Source organism: Poecile atricapillus, chromosome 1, assembly GCF_030490865.1.
Source record: "Poecile atricapillus isolate bPoeAtr1 chromosome 1, bPoeAtr1.hap1, whole genome shotgun sequence".
NCBI lineage: Eukaryota > Metazoa > Chordata > Aves > Passeriformes > Paridae > Poecile > Poecile atricapillus.
This window is the reverse complement of record NC_081249.1, coordinates 141,103,035-141,119,366: the sequence shown is the minus strand read 5'-3', so window position 1 is coordinate 141,119,366 and position 16,332 is coordinate 141,103,035. Positions and strand designations below refer to the sequence as shown.

The 16,332-nt window shown below is 49.3% G+C and overlaps 1 protein-coding gene across 2 annotated transcripts in view; it reads left to right on the top strand.

Annotated features, from left to right (window-relative positions):
- The first annotated feature begins 330 nt into the window (after positions 1-330).
- TP53I11 (tumor protein p53 inducible protein 11) overlaps positions 331-16,332 on the top strand; it is a 24,714-nt gene continuing 8,712 nt past the window's right edge. Inside the window, exons 1-2 of one of the 2 annotated variants that reach the window (XM_058829709.1) lie at positions 351-461; positions 13,464-13,542. The gene's annotated coding sequence lies outside the window, so the exon portion shown is untranslated. Of the gene's footprint in view, positions 462-13,463; positions 13,543-16,332 lie in introns of both variants that reach the window. The other variant, XM_058829717.1, reaches the window with a different exon arrangement.

Below are 16,332 nucleotides of genomic sequence, written 5' to 3'. Positions count from 1 at the left end.
AGACCCCCTTCGGCAGCTCCCCGACGAGCCGGCTGGGACAGGAGCCTTTTGTTTCTCCCATGGGTTTATTTCCATGGATGCCCCCGCCCCTCCTTCCCTCGCAGGAGCCCGGCTCCGGGACGCCGCTCTTTGTTCCCACTCGCCAAGACGCGGTGGCAGGCGGCCCACGCGTGACCCGCACGGCAGCCACACGGGACCCCCGCAGGTAAGGCAGCGCTCCTGGCCGGGCCGGGCGGCGGGGCCGGCCCGTCGGGCGGTGGCGGTGGCGGGTCCCGCCCGCCGTGGGCCGGCGCGGGCGGGGCGGGCGGGCGCGGTAAAGGCGGCGCCGCGCGGGGGCCGGGCTCAGTCTGGCCGCCTGCGGGCTGCGCGGCGCCGCGCCCGCCCCCGGACCGCTCTGCCCATGGGGCAACCGCGCCGAGCCCTCGGGACTGTCCCCCGTCGCCGGGAGCTGCGCTAGGGCGGTGAGTGCTGTGCGCGGTCCCCCCGCACCGCGGACTTTCCCCGCCGCTCCTCCGGGGTCCCGGGGGTCGGGGGCGCGGACCCCAACGCGGCCGTGCGCCCCTCGGGAGACCGGTGCGTGCTGGCAGCCGGCCCTCGCTGTCCCCTCGCAGTCAGCGCGGACGGGGGAGGGATGGATGGACTGACGGACGGACGGACGGACAGGGGCTTTAGGAGAGGGATCAGCCCTTGCGCTAGCTGCGCATGGCTGCGGTGGGACCGTCTTCGTCCCGGCCGTGCCCGATCCGGGTGGGATGGGTGGAGGAGGAGGAGGTGGAGCGTTGTATCCTGGTGGGAGCGTGGCAGGTTACTCCGAGCGTTGGAGGGACAGCAGCCGTGCCGCCTTGCGAGGTGATGCGCAGGCGGTTCCGTGGCTTTGTGGCGACGGCTTTCTCCTGGCTGTTACACGACTCAAAAGCAGAGAGAGGTCCGATGTCACTTCTTTCCTGGAAGTGCTCCATCCTTTTCCCTGTGCTCGGGAAGCGTCACAGGAGGACCACGGTCCCCAGATGAGTACTTCAGGTGCCCGAAAAGGGAGGCTGAGTCCTGACCAGTGCACAGGCTACGGGGTCAGCCTCGGTGGCTGAGCGTTGCGTCGGGTTGGGATAAGGGAAGGTAGCACAGCTGTGCTCCCCATGGGATGCAGTCCTGTAGGTGTGCTGGGGAACCCTGGCTACAAGGAGGGCTTGGCCGTGGTGGACGGGGAGGTGCTTGGGGAGACAGGGGGCGGGAGCCGCGACAGACCCCCTGCCATCACAGAGGGGAAGGTGAGGAAAGCCAGCTCTCAGCGGGCTCTGCATCCCCGCCAGAGCTTGCACATTCCTGCGTGCTGAGCGGTCTGCTCTGCCTCTTGCAGGGTCTGGCTGTCCCATCTGAGCAGGTGCACTGCTCTGTCTAGAGCAGCAGCAGCAGCAGCTACTAGGCTTCTCTGTTGAGATCAGCTCCGACTGAGCAAGCCAGGCTGAGCAAGAAGCAGCATCTTATTCAGCGCCTGCTCCTTGTCCTGCCTCAGTGCTGCTTGGAGTTGGAGTTCAGTGCGCCTTTTTCTTACCTGAGAACCTGACCCTCTTGCAGCTGCCTGAGAATCAGGGCTGCAAGTGATTAAATGAGTACCATTTATTCTCCTCTGTCTGCAAAGGCTGTGAGTTACAAATGCCGGCAGCAACCAAAGCCTTGTTGACATTAGGGTACCGCTAACACAGCTGAGCCATGAGAAACTACAGAGTATGCAAGAGCACTGGCTGTTCTGGACTTGGCATAAATAACTTGTTCAGTAACTCTATCTCAGTAGAGCAGTCTGCTGAAGAATGGCGTTCAGGGCCTGTGGATGAGGAAAGTGCTTTTTAAACAAATAAATAGTAGTTGCAGTTCAAGCAGGGGTGTCTGCCCAGGGAGGAAATTTTCTTAGAAAGGTTTTGGCAAAACCCCAAAATATACACCGTCTTAAGACTCAGCATGAAAGCACCTCAACTATCCCTAGCCCTCTCTCAGCTAGGTTGCATAAATACAGACCTGATGTGTGCACAGCAGAGTGTGAGGGACACCATGAACCTGTGGTGTCCTGGTGCTCTCAGCAGTGAGGGGCTGGATACTGATGGCATCTAGGAGAAGGGGGGCTTGGTTCCCTTAGTATGTGTGTGTTCTTGTTCTTTGACTGCGGTGCGGAGCAAGGTGAAGGGAGCTCTTCCCTGGGTAGGTGGTTGTCCCAGCCAGGAGGCTGAGAGGGTGAGGTCTCCTCTGCAGTCTGAAGAGAAGTTGGTCCTTCCTGCTCATGGGCCTGTAGTGAGGTTTTATCGTAGAGATGTGAACACAAGAGCATCTCCAGAGACACACAGCAAGGCAAGGCTTGGCTTGGGGTGGCCATTGATCTCTTGGAGAATAAGCCACAGACATGCCCTCCCCTGAGGTTTTCAGTCCATTTGGAGCTGCTTGGATGCTGGGGTGTGATCCAAAGGGAAATGTTTTTCTATTGTTCTCACTGAGCATTGAGTGCTGAAGCATGCAAAATGCCAGGAGTACATCTGCAGCTGGTGCTCACTTGTCCTGCAGCTCTCTGAAGGTCAACATGTTGAATAGTAGGGGCTGGGACGGATGGTACCACACGCTGATTGCAAATATAACTTTGGGATGTTTGGATTGTGAAATTTTCTGTGTCATGCTTGTGCTTGGTCCTCACGCAGTAAGCCCCCAAATCTCTAATGAAAACTGCTAAATGCCATTAGAACACGAAGAGTATCTCCCTCTGATGCAGACAGGATTGGCTGCCTTCCCTCCAGGCTGCCCAGGAGGCTGCATGTTAACCTGGGTGGAACTGTGCCTGAGGTGGGGGTCTGTCCTCTGAGTGCTATGTTTTTGGCTACAAGCTTTCCCTTGGCACAGGATAAAAGCACACGTGAACCAGAAAGATGTTGAGATTTGTTTATATTTGACTTCTGGCCTGACGCCAGAGGGAACGGCTTGGTGACCTTGGCACTATTGGGACATTATTTATGGAACGTAGATCTTCTGGGTTTTGTATTTTTGATGTAGGAATGTGAAAATAAGTCTCAGGAGGAAAAGACCCAGTGCCGGCCACAAAATAGATTTGGATTTTTTCCAGAGCAGGAAAAACAACACTTGAGGGGTGACCAGGTGTTCCCTGTTCACGCTGCTTTCTGCCTTCCCTTGGAAAATACGGGTTTGGTGCTGTCCTGGAGATCGCAGGCTAGCATGAGTTCACTCCACGTTCAAAAAGTTCTTGTTCAAGATGCTAAAAGATGTTAAAAAAGAAACCCAGCTATAACCAAAGATACTCTCAATAGTCGACAAGTGATAAATGGCTCTCTGGTCTTCTTGGGCTTCTTCCGTTTGTGAAGCTCTGTGTCATCTGCAAGGCTTAATGCATCTCCGTGTGTTTCAGTGCCCATCTGTGGTGCTGATGAGTGTGGCTGACCCCGGATGACCTTTGGAGAGGAAGAGGCTTGGAGATGCACACGTTTTTACTGGAAGGCTCACCACACAGTGCTGGCCCCTCAGCTCTGCCTCCCAGGGCCCTAGTGAAACCCCAGCAGCAAACTTTCCTTCTGGGTTTCACAATGTGCATAAGTCTACCACCCTCATTCTGTGCAGTGGGTATATGTTCCAATTACCTAAATCTGTAAATGTCCTTCTGTCCCTCTGTATGCAAAGTAGGATGTTCTTGAGCATATTTGCACATTGATTTTGATGGGCCAGCCCTTGCCTAGGCTATACCTGACTCATTTATGCCGTAATTTGGTTGGACCCTTACCCAGGTCATCTTACAGGGCAAAATCAAGCACCAGTGTCTGTAAAAAAGTTATACTCCAGATTGATATGACTGCTGTTGCCATTATGGGGAGGAGGGATCCATCACCAAAACAGGGAAATTATCAAAACCATCGTAGTTGGGTTTAGTGCTGAAGGCTGAGCAGCTTCTGCTGATGCTGGTGGTCAGGAACCGTGTGCTCACTTTCTGAACCTAAGGGGCCACAATCAGAAGCCTAAGCATAGGGACTGGTAGCTGGCTCCATTGATACAGAGTTTCCTAGATGTTTTTGTTAGGGATTTGGATTAACATAAATTAAGTCAAAGGCCCAGAGGAGAGCATGGGGAGAAAAGCAGTTTGGAATAAATCCATGGTTCAGCAGTCCGGTCTCCTGAGGAGTGGTATTACAGGATAAGTTGGTGTAGCGGGAGATGCACACAGAGGAGTGTCAGATAACACTGGCCACCTAATTATTTGTTTGAAGGGATTCTGTATTTTAGAGGAAGATTAGTGTGCAGTCCCCTTTGGAACTGCCTGCTGCTGCAAACCAGAGAGGAATCCCTCCTTTTCGTAATAAAATGGGGCAGCAGCACTTTGACTGTGTGGCCCAGAGAGGCAGGTGCAGGCAGAGAAGCACAAAGGCTTGCAACCCACTTGTTTTTAGCTGTATCCTGCCTGGGTTGAGAAAGTAAACAGTTCGAGTCTGTGTCAGCAGCCAAAAAAGAGACCTACAGAGAAAACCCACAAGTCTTCAGGAAACTCCATGGGCAGCTCAGACGGTGTTTTTGTCTGAGTACCCATTCATTCAGTAACCCATGATGGCAGCAGAAGCACTTTTTGTAGCAGTGCCTCCTTATGAGTGAAACACAAACCTGTGGTCTCAGATGTTTATGGTCATATAAAGACTTGAGAAGCTCTTTTAGCCAGCAGATGTTGTTCCAGGAATTCCACTGCTGCGCCTTAAAATAATCCCAGCCCTTGTTGGGTGCTTCAGTTTCTTTTTGGGCTTCCAGCTAGGGCTGCTGTAGATGGAGATAGAAGTGACAAAGAGCAGTTTCCCAAGGACATCTGTGCTTCCTATCCTTCCTGAGAGCCAAGAAGGTGCCTTTAGTTCAGCCTTCCTGGCTGGCTGTCCCTGCCTTGCTGAGCGTGGCATGCACCCAGCCAGGCAGCAGCCTCACTAGCGCCCTGTACTGTGCTGCTGCAAAGCTGTGAGAGATGTGGGGGCAATGCTGGAGCACAGCCTGGGTGCAGACACTCTGCTGTGTTGTATGGAGTCCTCAGGAAGGCATGTGCTGTGGAAATGGAGGGCTGTACTGCCAGTCTTAGCCAGAGCTCCAGGAAGCAGGCTATTTCCTGAAGAAACAAGATGTCTTAGAGGTCCATGGTTTTAAGTCCCTCTTAGTCTTTCTGATGGACATTTATTTTAGCTGCCTGGCATGCCATTCATGGTAGTTATTTGGCATGTTCCAAGTACATGCAAACATGAGCTGCCTCCTTGTAGAGGGGAGAGAGAAATTCAAAAACCACAATACTGAATCCAGGGGAGCTGGGTGGTGCTAGCTTTTCACCAGTGTTTTATTTGTGGCCTAGGAAGAAAAGTTTCTTGAACAAGCTGCTTAATAGCAATAAATAGCATCCAAACATCTCCACAGAAAGCAGAAATCTGCCAGAAGTGAAAGGTTGCACTGAACAGGACCAAAGATTTAGACCATCCATCTGTGTTTTCCCAGGTTGTTTTCATGGTAAAGTGAGAGTAAATGTTAGCTGACTTTAATGTCAGCATTGCTGCTGGAGTATCTCTGAGTGCTGACCAGAGATCTGGTATGCTTCTGAACAGCAGGCACCTCTGGTGCATCCTTCTACCCTCCAGCTCTACTGCTCTGCCCAGTGCAACCATTTTCTCCTTGGGGTGTATGAATATGTTCTTGTCTTGTCTGCTGGCAAAAACCCATCAGGAATTCTTCCAATCCCTTCCATGAACTGTGACAACGTCCGCTGTTTAAATCTCTGGACAAGTAGGATGCATTGAGGGTTGATGGATGGAGGAATAATAATGCGGTTGAGCTTATCCCCTCCAGCCAGTTTATTCCCTGCATCACATCACCATGCAAACTGACTGCCTGTCATTAATCAAAGAACATGGAGGAGAAGAGGCCAACCTGAAAACCCCAGAGCCCTGGCTGCATGGGAATAACCTTACAGTTAAAAGTAATGGGGAAGGTGTTGACTAAAACCCAACACTTCTATGTCATGAGCTCTTCCAAGCAGGAGGCAGTGCTGTATGTTTGAGGATGGATGTATATATACACAGGCACAGTAGCAAAGCACCATGTGTGTGTATACACACACAGAGTCCTGATGGATGATCCTGATATTACTGGGACTTGTTGTACCCAAGTGTCTGAGACTTAAAACTGAAAAAGAAGGGAAGGTCCTTAAACAACCCTTGATAGTAGAGATGGGACATCTGGCAATGTTGCGTTTTCCATGGTTACTTGAGACCTTGATTTGTCAGCACTGATGCTGCTATCATTTGGCTGCCTGAATCTCTCTGTTGCCTCCTTTTCCCTGGGTAGAGGAATCAAACAAAAGTAGGAGGAAGAACTACCTTTATCATTTTTTTTCCCAAGACTTCTCTTGCACGTGCCAGGCAACACAGAAAGAGAGCTCCTGTGGGACCTCTCAGCTCGCAGATATCCTTTGTCACCAGGGCTGTTTATGCCACATACTGGTGTCCATCCCTTTATCTCCTCTCTGCTATGAAAAAGAGAAATCTTGCTTTATTTCCTTAGGATGATGTGGGTGAGTCCTCTGTGGCTGTGACTATAGGACATAGTATCTCCATCCCCTTTCCTTGCATGTCATTGTCTAGTTTGTTCATAATCCCCATTTTTTCATCATCTCCCTGCCGTGAGTTGGGCAAAAGTGATACAGGGTTTGTCTGGGAACAGGTAGGGAAAAGTTCACTGCCATCCATATAAAAGCAATCAAAAGCCTAGTCTTGCTCATCATCTAGGCTCCTCCTGTGGTGTATGAAAAGAGGTGAACCACTGCAGGGGATGATGCATCTTGTCCTAAAATGGACACTGCTGGGGGTTGGCTCACCCTGTCTATTTTCCGAGGGAGCCTAAAAGAGGGAGGTGAGGAGATGTACAGATTCAAGTTATAGTCGATGCTTCCAAACTCCATTTTCTCCACCCATGAAGCGCTTTTACTCTGGGCTGCAGGCAGACTGACACTGTGCATGCTCCTCACAGTACACATACACTGGTCTTTTGTGGAAGCTGGAGAACCTGTCATGCATCAGAGACATTGTCTCTTTCAATATCCTTTATATGAGTTCCTTTTTCTGATGAAAGCTTTCTAAAGGGTACTTGTGTGCTGAATAGCCATTGTTGATAATGCACGATATGAAATCCAAAAGGAAGGCTCAGATTAAATGTCACACACTTCACAGTCGGGGAATTCAGAGAGCCTTGTTGATCTGTGCATAATTTGGGGCTTGACAGCTCATGCATAAACAAACATGTGCACATCCACATACATGGGTGAGTGCAGTTTTCCCCTGACTCAGCAGCGCATAAAAGCAGAGTCAGGTGGGTGAGTTCCCGAGGGGTGGGTGCTGTGTTCGTGGGGAAAGCCTGTGGGTCCTTCAGGACTCTGACTTAAGAATCACACTGGCAAATGCAGTCACTTGCTGTTGGTGTGGTGGGCTTCCTTCCGCCTTCCTCCCCTGTGCAGCTCTCTGCTGAGCTGTGGCTGCTTTGTTTTTCTGCATCTGGGTTTAATCTGACAACGAGAGCCTTCCGAGAGTTTCTGGTGTGTGAGGGCAGTAGTATCCATGTGAGGTTCACCCCAAGGTTTCCACAGTGCTTTCTCTCACCAGCAGTGAATGAAGAAAGACAGGAAAAAAACGATGTCATGCTAAGCTGGTTGTTAGTCAGGCCAGGAAGGGCATTTCTGCCTCTGACACGTAGTGTGTAATGAACTAAGTGCTGCACAGGAGTCCACAGAGCAGGCTGAGGTGTCACGACCTGGCACTGGTGGGTACAGTGGCTGGGCCACTGCTTGTAAGATGTCTCTCACCTGCTGCACATGAGCTGTGTCAACTTCCGTGGTAGATTTACTTTTCACATACATCTGGGAAAACTAAGGTCTCAGAGGTTTAATGACCCAGTCTTGATTTTATGAAAGGAGCAGCAGTACTGCCAAACCTATAATCTAATAGTTTGGCTTTCAGACTTCCTACTCTGCGTGCTGTACTGCAGTTCTGTTACTAAAAAGAAGCTGGTTTCATTTTCAAGTGCCTCGTTGCAGGAGAGGGGGATACTTGTGGCTCCTCCTCATTCTGAGGGATGCTGTGGAACAGTGCTCCACGGACATGTCCCTGTGCTCCATGTGTTCCCCCTCTAGTGGGTTGCTAGAAGTTTCTTTCAAGTTGTTTCACCACTGACTTGTGAATTAGCAGAGTCTGCTAGCTCTGGCAGCAGCTATTTAGAAGTTTTCCTCTTCTAAATCTGTCCTCCTAGCTCCTGTTTGCCCAACATGAGGAATTTTGCATTTGACATTTTTAGCAGTAACCTGTTGCTATAGAAACTGCTAAGGTGTCAGAGGGAGATTTTTGCCATGTTGGGATAGGCTACCAAGTATTTGAAGTATGTGTTTTGTTGGGAGGCCTTCTCCATCATGTTTTTGCTAAGCAACTTCCTGAGCCTATCTACATGTCTGGGCTTATTTCATGTCTAAGGAGCCATGAGGGAGCGATAAACCCAGAGTTCTTTCTAATTGTGTATGAATGAACAGGAAATATTGGCAAATTGTTTAGGGAAGATGGGAGAAGGTGTTCCCAAGCTGCAGTGATGGGTCTGAGTGGTGTGTAGGTGGTAGTCCAGGGCTGAGACATCTCAGGTGGTATCAGTCTTTAGGGCAGTAAATGGTTGACCTAGAAGCCGGAGTTGGGCCCTAAATGTCATCATCCAGGAAGGAGTCTGGGACAAGCTGCTTCTCTCACCCTTGAGACCAAAATATGGGTGAATGCCAGCATACTTGGTTGGTCTGGTAGTCTGAATTCTCTTTACTAGCCAGTTGAGATTGTGCAGTGGGACCCAAAGCTAGTCCACCCAAATCAGCCCATGTCTCTCATTTGTGTGTGTGTGTGTATATATATATATATTTATATACATATATTCATGTACAAATACATATATTTACATGTATATATGTATATTTATGTTTGTTTAATTTATTAATATATAATTACTATTTATAAATTAAATGTATTTACCTAAATAATAAACTTTTATTATTTTATCCCGGATGTGGATATAACCATCCATATGGGAAATGCTCTATAACAGGGTTGTTAACAACTCAGCTGTTTACTGATAGTTACTTGGGCCATTTCATATTGGGCCTGATTTACAGAACTTCTGTGTCATAGAAGGAAATTTTATTGCTTGTACAATGAGAGGTGTGAGTCCTGTGAGTGCCTATCTGCCTGGGACTCAGGAAATATCCTGGCTAGACCAAAAAACAATCTTCCTGCTTAATGCAAATTTATTCGTCTGCCCTTTTTCCTCCCTATTGTGTTTGCCTAGACTGCACATCTGGTCATATCATGACATACTATGGAGATGAGAAACTCTTTGTTTTGTACACAAATGGAAGAAAATACTCTGATGCTACTGGGGTGTCCTGCAGGAGTTGTTCTCAGGCTGGGATTGCAAATTGGCCCATGAAACTGGTTGGAAATCTGCTTTTGCGGTTCTGGAGTGGAACAGACTCATTTCATCTTCCATTTCATGGCTATAGACATGTTGAGAGTGTATAAATCCCAGTGGTTGCATTGTGCTGAGTAAGTTCCAGGATTGCAAATAGAGAACTAATGTTGCTGGAGGTGTAGATTATTGTCTTTGGGGAGAGAATCCATCGAGAATGGCTTTGAAATCACTATTTCAGTGACAGTATACGGATGGATGATGTGCCTGTATGTGGCTCAAGGGACTTAATGTCCCAAATTGTAGTTTCTTAACGATTTTCTTTTGTGTTCTGGAAAAGGACAGAAGTGCAGGGAATTGTTGAGAATAAAGAGCATTGGCTTCCTGGAACATTTATGGAAGTGTCTTGTCAGGTGCTTGGACGCACAGTTGAAAGAAAATTGGGGGGGGGTTTGAGGTTGTCCAGGAAAGAGGTGCCAAGAAGGCCCACGTCATTGTGAAGGTTCAGTGTCCAGCGATGTGGTGGATGAGCAGCATGTGCATGAACTCCTCCCTGCTCCTCCCATAGAGTTTGCTTGAGCCTCTATTATGCCTCAGGTGCAAGGCAAAGGAGATGAAATGCAGTTGCATCATGTTTTCTGTAAAACTGACCTGTATTACCCTGTTTGGTTGAAGGGCTTTCCTAGCTTTTCAAGCTGCTCTTTTTCAGTAGCAAGGGTTGATTTACTTGGTTTGGTTTTTTTCTTTTGTGTTTCTGTGTGTGTGCGTATGGGTTTTATTTTTCCTTCTAATATTTCCCTGTAGAAATCATCTGCAGGACAGATGGCCTGTTAAGCTTCTGGGGCTGTCTCTCACAAACACCTGTCTAAGGCAGCTGGGAATCAAAGAGGAATTCTCCTCTTTTAATGCCCTAAAAGAAAAACAGCACCCGATCCTAATATCTCCTGCTTCCCTCCCTCTCTCTCCATCCTCCCAGCTTCCTGGGAATCTTAACTGCTTGGTTGTGACCATCTGTTGCGAAAGCGAGGGACTGGGTGGGGAGGTGGCAGCCAGAGCCTTTGAGGAGGAGAACAAGGGCAGCTTTGGGGCAATGGATTGCTGTGGCTGGCTGTGCTGAGAGCCTCGGTGGCAGAGAGGAGGATGATGCAGGGGGTGGACTTTCATGTAATTGACATAGATGAGAGCTGCTGGAGCAGCTGTTGCACATCGTTGTGCTTGTACCTTGCATCCTTTGTATTTGTAGCCAAAACACACCTCAGCAGCCAGGGATGGGCTACTTGAGGAGACAGGGTAGCGTGGCCAGGCTTACAGGCGGGGTGTGAGTGCACGTGTGTGGTACATGAAGGGTGAAGTCTGTCCCCAGTGGCAGCAGCCCCCTGAGCCCCCACAGCGGGGCCACGCTGGGGTCAGGTGTCCGGCTGGGCACCGTGGGGAGCCCTGTGTACCGTGCTGGACACCGCAGCTGTGCAGGACGCCTGCCCAAGCACATGCAGCACGTCACAGGCTGCCCTGCCAGCTGCTGCAAGAGCCAAACAAGCATTTCTCCCCTCAGGTGCTGCCCAGGCTCGCGTGGAGGGGTCAGCGAGTTGCTGCAGGTGGTGCTTGGCAGGCCAGCAGGAGTGAAGTTGCTGTGTTTAATTATAGCTCCCATTTGAGAAACTAGCAGAGCAACAGAGCTTTTTTATCGTGTTCTGCGGAAACTAAGCACTTTACAGGTTTTGATTGCTGTATAACACATCCTGTGACACAGACAGAAAACTTTCCTGTGGTCTCTGCGAAAGGAAATTTGAAACCTATGGGCAATAAAATTCTGGAGATGGGCCGTACCTCCCAGATGCTATGGGATATAGCCAACAGTGGTTCTTCTTGGGGCAGGATGTTTGTACAGCCACGGGGAGCTTGGGGGCAGGAGAGGAGGAGTGGGGAGGAAGGTGCAGGGGCTGAGCCTGCTTGGGCTAAAGCAACCCTGAAGCAGATGGAGGAGAGGATGCATGGAAAAGGCTGAGCAGACTTTGGATGTCCTTTTTTGCGAGAAGTGGTGACTGAATAGGCAACACAAGTTAACTTCTTCCTCCCCAGCAATCTGCAGAGGACTCACTGTCCCCTGTTGAGGAGTGATGCTGGTCCCATCCATTACATTTGAAGTTGCCTGAGCTGCTGTAGGCACTGGGTGCCACTGCATTGCGCATGGAGGCTTTGTGGTCATGGGCAGCTTTGCACCTCTCACAAGCAGCACTGGAGGTTGGTCATGAGATGTGCTCAGCCTGAACAGTGAGTTTTAGATGTGCTTGAGGCTCTTGGTGCATTGCAGATGATCTGGGAGATGATCTGGAGGTACCCAGTGAAGATGTCCTTTGACCTAAGGATCTTGCTTTGCATTTTCATTGTGTGTAGGGGCAGGAAATCTGCTGCCTCGGTTTGTAGGTGTTCCCTAGGGATGACACAGTCTCCCTGTGCCTTTTTAGAGTTGCTTAAGGAAGCAGCTCTCTGTGACTTTTAGAGTTGCTTAAGGAGCCGTGGCAGGGCTGGGGATGAACCTTTGTCAAGACATGCTTCCTGCTGGTATTTCAAAGAGCCTTCTGTGCTAAAAGGGCTGGTGTTTATGTGGGAACGGAGTCCTGTGTACCTGGCTTGTTACAGGTGAGAAATCTGAAGTCTCCCTGTTGCTTAGGGGTACAGACTGTGCCAGACGGAGCGGGAGCAGCCGCCGCATTTTGCTGCTGTGGTGGCTGAGTGCTAATTGTTTTTACTGCCTGAGCATCAGGTTATTTTTGGCTTGATCATGTTTCGTTCCCAGCTGGCTGGTGGTAGAGGTCCTAATCATCTAAATCTCCACACTTGATAGAAATCTAGGCAGGGAGCTGGTTTGGTCACGGTGGGTTTGGGATGTGCAGTTGCAGAAATACAGGATGGAAACAGCTATATTTTGGTAGTTACATGGGACATGGGGAGTTCTGGCTCAAGGTCTGCTGCACCACGTGCTTGGAGAAACTCTTGATAGGTCATTTAGATAGGATGCACAAAGACGTTTTGTGACTCTCAGGTGTGTTTTTGGGTTAGATGCAGGGAATTTACCTCATCCCTCTGGATTTCAGAGTCCTGAAGTGTCTGAGCTTGTTTATGAACAGATTTTAAGCATATAAAAGTGAGCAGACTGAGCCTTCATGTGTGGTGAGAAAAAAAGGAGCCTTGGGTCCCATGCAATTAGGCAACAGTGTAATGTTTGCAAGGACAAGGTACTTGATAGCTCTGTGGATCCTGTCCTTAATCCACCTGTGTTTCACTGCCTCTCCTCTTTGCCGTACACATGTGTTTGAGCCCAGGCTTTCTCGACAGCTCTGTGGCTGATGAGGTATAGGGTCCAGAGCAGCTGCTATGGACCTGGTACTGTCCTCAGCAGCAAAGAGACAGAAGTGCCACAGCCTGGAGGAACGTCAGAACGGCTGGACAAATCCACTACAGCTGCTGGGCCCTTGCAAGAGAAATGCTGTGCGCATTGGCCCATCTATAAAGGCCAGGTACAGCACAGCTGCCACAGTGGATGCCCCTCTCATGTGCACACTTCCTTGTGCAGCTGCAGTGCTGGAGAACTCCCCTGGGCTCTACCAGATTGCTCCAAGAGAACTCCAGTATTGGAAAGGGACACTGCCTCTGCTTCATCTGTTTCATACTTAGTATTGATTCTCTACCTATGCTCTGTAAAAAATGCTTTAGGCATGGCAAGTGCCCTGTTAGGCTGTTAAAAAGGACATATCCACTGCACCTTCTTGGGTAACTCCTAGGTGTAAAAAGTCAAAGTGGGCTCAAGATGTTGAATTGTCTTGGACATACTGACTTGGGAAATCTAAAACAGGAGGGCAAGAATCCTCCCACTAGCCTGAATGTGATAGGGCTGAACAGATTTGTGTCTAGCTTAAATGTATAAATGTTTCATTGTCCCAGCTTGACTCCAGTTTCATACTCTCTTCCCCTGCTTGCAGATTGGAAGTGCCATCAAACCCTCGGAGCAAGAGGTTCTGTAGTGCCACCTCTTTAATTCAAGCACCACTGCTGTGTCAGGTAAAAGGCTGCACTGTGGACAGCAGTGCCTTCCAGCTTAGGAGTAGGCAGCATCCCTGTCCCCAGGCCCTGGGGAGCCATGTCCTCCCAGGAAGGCAGCTTGCCACCCACGAGTCATTAGGCTCTGGCTTGTGGGAGCTGCAGGCAGTCAGCTCCAGGTGCTGCCAGAGCAGGGTCTGGTTCTGCACCACCGCGGTGGGTGCGCAGCTCTGGCTGCTGCAGCGCCGTGGCGTGTGCAGTCGAGTCTCCTCTCTCCCACGCTGCAGAGCTCTCCTTTCCAGACGCTGGGAGGGAAGCAGAGACATTGGGGGAAGAGCTGTGGAGGTGGGAGAGATTGAGCTATCATTGGCGTGGCACCAGTGAGGTTTCTTTGCACCACTAAGCAGTAGCTATCAAAATTGAATGCAGTATGCTGAGCAGCTGAGCAAGGGAGCAGACACTGAAAAGAGCCTGCAAAGAAAAGGGATCTGTGAGGAAAAAACCCTCTTTCAGCTGCACATAGGCACTGCCCATCACAGAGAGCTGTGGCAGGGAGTAGGAATTGCCTGTTTATGGTGGTTGATCTTCACAGTCCCTGGGATGCTTGGAAAAAGGATTAAAGAGGAGAGAATCGCAGGAGAAAGAGGAGGTGGAGGTTTCCCTTTGCAAACTCACAGGCTAATAGAAACCATCCTCTAAATTGTCAGTGTGTCAGGATACATTAATGTAAGTATAATGTTTTCAAATCCTCAGCATCTTCTATCTGAATGTCACTGAATTAGCGCTAATTGCATTCATTAGCTCGTTAGCCATTAATATTCAGCATTCGTTAGGCTGGCTCTGTCTCTGGCCGATGGGGGTAATGAGATGTGGGACTGGCTGCGGGGCCATGCCATAGCTGTGCTGTAGGACCGTGGCTTTATGCACCAGATTGTTTTATTGGCATTTGTGTCTGGCCTGTGTTGTCCCGGCTCTTGGCCAGTGGCTTACCACAAATTAGTGGAAACTCTTAATGGGAGAGCAGTGTTAATGATGATGTGGATAAATTTCCACCAACTCCTGCCCTGAAAGCAACTGGCGAGACAAATGATGAAGGCAAATTTTGATCTTTTGGCCTTAAGCCAGTTGTTAAACTGCCTCTGTAATCACAAAGCTATTCAGTGCAGTCATCATTGGTGAGTCATGGAGTCCCACCTTTCTTTGCTTCTCGCTCGCAGGAGAAATAATTCTCTATTACTTTTTTCTTCCCTCCTTTTTTTTTTTTTTCTTCCTTCTTTTTTTCTTTTCTTTCTTTTTCTTCCTCCTCCTCCTTTTTCTTCCTCCTCCTCCTTTTTCTTCCTCCTCCTCCTTTTTCTTCCTCCTCCTCCTTTTTCTTCCTCCTCCTCCTTTTTCTTCCTCCTCCTCCTTTTTCTTCCTCCTCCTCCTTTTTCTTCCTCCTCCTCCTTTTTCTTCCTCCTCCTCCTTTTTCTTCCTCCTCCTCCTTTTTCTTCCTCCTCCTCCTTTTTCTTCCTCCTCCTCCTTTTTCTTCCTCCTCCTCCTTTTTCTTCCTCCTCCTCCTTTTTCTTCCTCCTCCTCCTTTTTCTTCCTCCTCCTCCTTTTTCTTCCTCCTCCTCCTTTTTCTTCCTCCTCCTCCTTTTTCTTCCTCCTCCTCCTTTTTCTTCCTCCTCCTCCTTTTTCTTCCTCCTCCTCCTTTTTCTTCCTCCTCCTCCTTTTTCTTCCTCCTCCTCCTTTTTCTTCCTCCTCCTCCTTTTTCTTCCTCCTCCTCCTTTTTCTTCCTCCTCCTCCTTTTTCTTCCTCCTCCTCCTTTTTCTTCCTCCTCCTCCTTTTTCTTCCTCCTCCTCCTTTTTCTTCCTCCTCCTCCTTTTTCTTCCTCCTCCTCCTTTTTCTTCCTCCTCCTCCTTTTTCTTCCTCCTCCTCCTTTTTCTTCCTCCTCCTCCTTTTTCTTCCTCCTCCTCCTTTTTCTTCCTCCTCCTCCTTTTTCTTCCTCCTCCTCCTTTTTCTTCCTCCTCCTCCTTTTTCTTCCTCCTCCTCCTTTTTCTTCCTCCTCCTCCTTTTTCTTCCTCCTCCTCCTTTTTCTTCCTCCTCCTCCTTTTTCTTCCTCCTCCTCCTTTTTTTTTTCCCCTATCCCATCTTCCCTTCCTCTGACATTTCTGACCATGAGGCCAGAGCAGGAGTGTGGGCATCAGACTTTCCCTAGCAAGAAACCAGGAAAGATCCAGAAGTGCCAGGATGGCATGGCTAGCACCCTGAGTCCTGTCAAGACCACCAAGCCTCAGGTCTCTTATGCCTGAGGAGAGCCAGTAGGATGCTCCTGCTCAGGCCCTCTGCCAGACTTTTCCCTAACTTTAGAGATGTGGGATGGCCTCAGAGTGAGAGAGAGTAGCATTCACCACAGGACTGTTTTTTTCACGATTGGAATGGTCAGCTTTGATCAGAAAATACTGGACTAGAAATACCACAGCAACATGTCTTCTCTGTTTTCAGCAGTTCTGGTGGGAAACCACTGAGCATCCAACGTTGTAAGTCTGGGTCAGCCAGGAGCAGAAAAAATTGCAAAAACTGTAGCTAGTTAAAGAGGTCAAGCTTTTCTTTTTGATACATCACTTTGGCTTTAGGGTGGATTTTGTGTGCAAATTATCTAGATTTGAATACACAATTTATTGTGACAGTTTAGGTTGGCGATTCCCAGACATGATGAATCTTTCAAACTTTTCAACTGTCAGGTACCACTGAGCTTCCTGCCTTGTGCTCAAAGGTAGGCCTGAGTATACAGCTTCTACCTTCCTCCTGTGTGCTTGTTCTCCGCTGTCC